This window comes from Bidens hawaiensis, unplaced genomic scaffold, assembly GCF_021521415.1.
Source record: "Bidens hawaiensis isolate Kalapana, Puna unplaced genomic scaffold, B.hawaiensis_p1.1 tig00029082_1, whole genome shotgun sequence".
NCBI classification, from domain to species: Eukaryota; Viridiplantae; Streptophyta; class Magnoliopsida; order Asterales; family Asteraceae; genus Bidens; species Bidens hawaiensis.
In genome coordinates, this window is record NW_027494798.1 from 227,484 (window position 1) to 232,096 (window position 4,613).

Consider the following 4,613-nt stretch of genomic DNA (forward strand, 5'->3'; position numbering starts at 1 on the left):
AAATAAACCAAGTTAATAAAAAAAACCGGTTAAGTAAAGCCTACAATCTGATCTGAGTAAACGACGATGTTAACAAACATATTTAAAAAAAAAATGAGGATCTTGTGATAAGAAGGTAAAAAAGTTTGAGAGGGTGAAGATGATTTTATAAGATGGAATGAATATGGTTGTATAGTTATATAAAAATGGTTGGTGAAAAATTAAATTTGGGTAGGTAAATGTATTTATTTCTGATGGCTAAAACATGCCGGCTAGGAGAAAAAAATTGGCGGCTAAGCGAAAACGGCTAAATAATTGAGTAGGTAAAAATATTTAATTTTTGGGGCTAAATTTACACCGGCTAAGAAGACGGCTAAAGAAACTCGGCTTGTATGCTAAGGCTTCACTTAGCCGCCTTTTTTTCATTTAGCCATCTAATTTTAGCCGCCAAAATTGAATATTTTACCAACCTTACCAACTCTATTAAATACTTAGCCGGCTTCACTTATCCGTCTTCTTAGTCGGTGTAAATTTAGCCCCCAAAATTAAATATTTTTACCTACTCCTTAAAATCTTCTTCAAAATTAAGTTGTTTTTCAAAACATAAATATTCTATTAACATACAAGCAAATGCCCCCGAATTTAAAAAAAAATACCCCCGAGATTTTAATAGAAATAAACCAAGTTAATAAAAATAAAAATAAAACGGTTAAGTAAAGCCTACAATCTGATCTGAGTAAATGACGACGTTAACAAACATATTTAAAAAAAAATGAAGATCTTGTGATAAGAAAGAAAAAAAGTTTGAGAGGGTGAAGATGATTTTATAAGATGAAATGAATATGGTTGTATAGTTATATAAAAATGGTTGGTGAAAAATTAAATTTGGGTAGGTAAATTAAATATTTTTACCTACTCCTTAAAATCTCCTTCAAAATTAAGTTGTTTTTCAAAACATAAATATTCCATTAATATACAAACAAATACCCCCGAACTTAAAAAAAAATACCCCCGAGATTTTAATAGAAATAAACCAAGTTAATAAAAAAAACCGGTTAAGTAAAGCCTACAATCTGATCTGAGTAAACGACGATGTTAACAAACATATTTTAAAAAAAATGAGGATCTTGTGATAAGAAGGTAAAAAAGTTTGAGAGGGTGAAGATGATTTTATAAGATGGAATGAATATGGTTGTATAGTTATATAAAAATGGTTGGTGAAAAATTAAATTTGGGTAGGTAAATGTATTTATTTCTGATGGCTAAAACATGCCGGCTAGGAGAAAAAAATTGGCGGCTAAGCGAAAACGGCTAAATAATTGAGTAGGTAAAAATATTTAATTTTTGGGGCTAAATTTACACCGGCTAAGAAGACGGCTAAGTGAAGCCGGCTAAATATTTAATAGAGTTGGTAAGGTTGGTAAAATATTCAATTTTGACGGCTAAAATGGGACGGCTAAATGAAAAAAGAAAGCAGCTAAGTGAAGCCTTAGCCTACAAGCCGAGTTGGAGCCGGCTAAGAAGGAATATTTGGAGCCGGCTAAGTAAATAAACACGTATCCCGAAGCCGGCTAAGAGTCAAAGATGCCGGCTAAATAACTATAGATGTAGGCTAAGTTTAGCCGTCTTTAACACTTGTCGAATTTCTATTGGCTAAAGGTGAGACCCGTTTACTTTTCATAAAATCTCGTGCACATAAAGTGGCGGCTTAGCCGCCTTAGCCGGCTTCATTGACGTGTCAGATGTTTATTGGTCAAAAAACCAAGATTGGAGAGATGTAAGCTAATATAAACATGTCTATTTTGGTAAAATTTTAGTCAGACATGTCTATTTTAATAATTTTCTCATAATTATTACTATATTTTTATTTTTGACAGTGCAATTACTTTAATTCAAAACTGTAAATTAATAATAATTATTCTAAATATTTGTTTAATAAGTTAATTTTATTTGTATCAAGTTGTATATGTATTTGTTTACAATTCATATATTGCTTTTAATAAATAGCAATAAATATGTTAAAAGTATTTAATTATGAGATATAGTTTAATTTCAAATAATTTATTGATATGTTTTTTTTTTCTATTTAAAGCTCCTAGAGGTTTTTATTATTTATATATTCAAATATAACCAGTCACAATATTTTTTTTTATATTTGTTTATAAGTTATTTTCACAAGTTGTTAATCCACTAGGTTTGTCTTAAGAAATTTTTTGTTAAGAGAGTTTATATTCTTAACCAATGTTAGCATATATAAAGTTTTTTTTTTAAGTATGTTTGTAAAGATGGGATTGTTTTGAGAAGGGATGTGTAGAAAATTTTAGCCCAAATGAGTTGATTAAAAAATCTATAACATGGCTGTCATTATCATGTTCTTGTTGACCAACAATGTCAATTCCCTAGGATTTTTATTTATTTATTTATTTTTCATTTTGTCATTTAATACATAATAAAAGGTATTGTTTTTTCAAACTGAGCACCTAATCCATTCTAAAGACATAATGTTTAAACTTTGAGAGAATATTGCTATGTATTTAATTAAAAAAATATGCCTTTTTATTTTGAAATATGTCTATGTATAGTAATAATAATAATCATGAATTATTTATATCGGTTATAAAACGTTAGTATAAAGCTAGAAACTAATAACCAATACCCTTTTTGTTGATCATTCCGCTAGCAAAAACAAAAAATGTTACCATTTAACTTTCATATATATGGTAACAAAAACTGAACAAGACATAATTTTGGAGAAACAACTTTTGGTCCATATCATTTTGTTTTTAAAGATTGCATGTGAGCATAGCAAAATGATGGTTACCAAACCTTTGGGTAGCCACCACAATATGACCATGAACCACAAAGCCACCATATGATCATGAACTACAAAACATGGACTTCCAAAAGTGGTCCATAACTTGCATTAGACTCATGAAACCCAAGCTTAAACACAAAGTCTGCATCCAAAAATGTAGCCACAAAATGTTTAGTTGTTTATATCTAGAGATGCACCAATCGGGTTTTTCTAATACCCAGTTCCGGGTATGGAATTGGGTTTCGGGTATGACGGAGCGTTGGAAAATCAGGTATTGGCAATACCCGGGTCGGGTTCGGTTCATCGTATTGTCTCTAACAACCATACCCTTTGCACCAGGTTCGGGTCAGGTATTGAACTGTGTATTCTAAAACCAAATATTTGAATACCCTATTTTTAGGTATTGAAAAAACCATGTTTTCTTTTTCCCGTTATAGATTGGGTTTTTAAGGGCTGCACGTTTTCGGAGTATTTTTCAGGTATATTTCAGGTAATTTCGGGTATAAATCGGGTATTTGAAAAATCCGGTTTCAGGTATTGGGAAAACCTGGTTTCAGGTATGGAACCGGTTCTGGTTTTTGGGTATTACCGGAAACAAATTTGGTCAGTTTTGGTACTAAAACGCATACCCTATATGTACCTACGAGTATGTTCGGGTAGTAAAAACCTATGTATAAAAAAAACATGTTCCGGGGTTTTTTTTTGAAGTGCAGTATTACCTTTGTTAACAATTACTTTAGATAACAGAAATTTGTCTCACCTATATTTATTACAAACTCATATACAATAATCCTTCAATGAAGCACAACATGACCACAAATGTATATATGACACAATTATATATCTGGTTAAGAAAGATTATGTCACTATGCCACCAAAAAACCCAAAGGCAAATAAGTTGGATCAATAAGATATTGATCATTAATAATCTTTAAACAAACTGTACACAATAACAAAGAACTAACAAAACATAACTTAACCTTAGAAACAAAAGCTTAGAAAGACCACAAGAACCAAATCTCATTGCTTCAACTCATAACTGTTGAAGATCTTTTAAAAGTCCAACTACTTGTTGCATACTCGGTCGCTTAGCCGGAAGATCAGCGGTACACAAGTAACCGATCTTCAACGCCTCAACCATCTGACTCTCGGCTCCGGTCCCACGAATCTTTGGGTCAATAATCTGGGACCCGCGATTCCTTTTCACTAGACCTCTCACCCAACTCACCAAGTTTGCATCTTTTGACAAACTATCATCCGGGTAATCGTTGTACTCGTCTTCAACCGGCTTTTTGCCTGTTATAAGCTCAAAAAGAATCACTCCAAACCCATAAACATCCGATTTTGGAGTGATCACATGCGGTGAAGAGCTTCCGTCCTGGTTTAGAAACTCGGGTGGGATGTATCCGCGGGACCCACGAGTGATCTCGTCTTCAAGATCGTTACCAAAGATCTTCGAAAGCCCAAAATCCGACAATCTCGGTTCAAGATTGTAATCAAGATAAACGCTACTCGCTTTAACGTCTCTATGAATAATCGGCGGTGAACAACCATGGTGCAGAAACGCCAATGCACGAGCCGTACCTAATGCGACTTTACACCGAAACTGCCACGTCGTCAACAACCCTTCAGGGCCCGCGTTTTGAATCCCCTCATTGTTGTTTGCATCAACTTCCCATGTATCCGAACTCCAATCTTCCGCGGTTTGAACTCCAAGCGGAAGATCATGAAGCAAATTATGCAAATTTCCATTCTCCATGTAATCATAGATCGCAATCCGTTGCTCGCCCGCTAAACAATACCCTGTTAACGGGACAAG

The 4,613-nt window shown here is 33.4% G+C and overlaps 1 pseudogene; it reads right to left on the reverse strand.

Moving 5' to 3' along the window:
- Nucleotides 1-3,740: 3,740 nt before the first annotated feature.
- Nucleotides 3,741-4,607, reverse strand: LOC143578250 (putative LRR receptor-like serine/threonine-protein kinase At2g24230 pseudogene; annotated as a pseudogene).
- Between the last annotated feature and the right edge of the window lie 6 nt (nucleotides 4,608-4,613).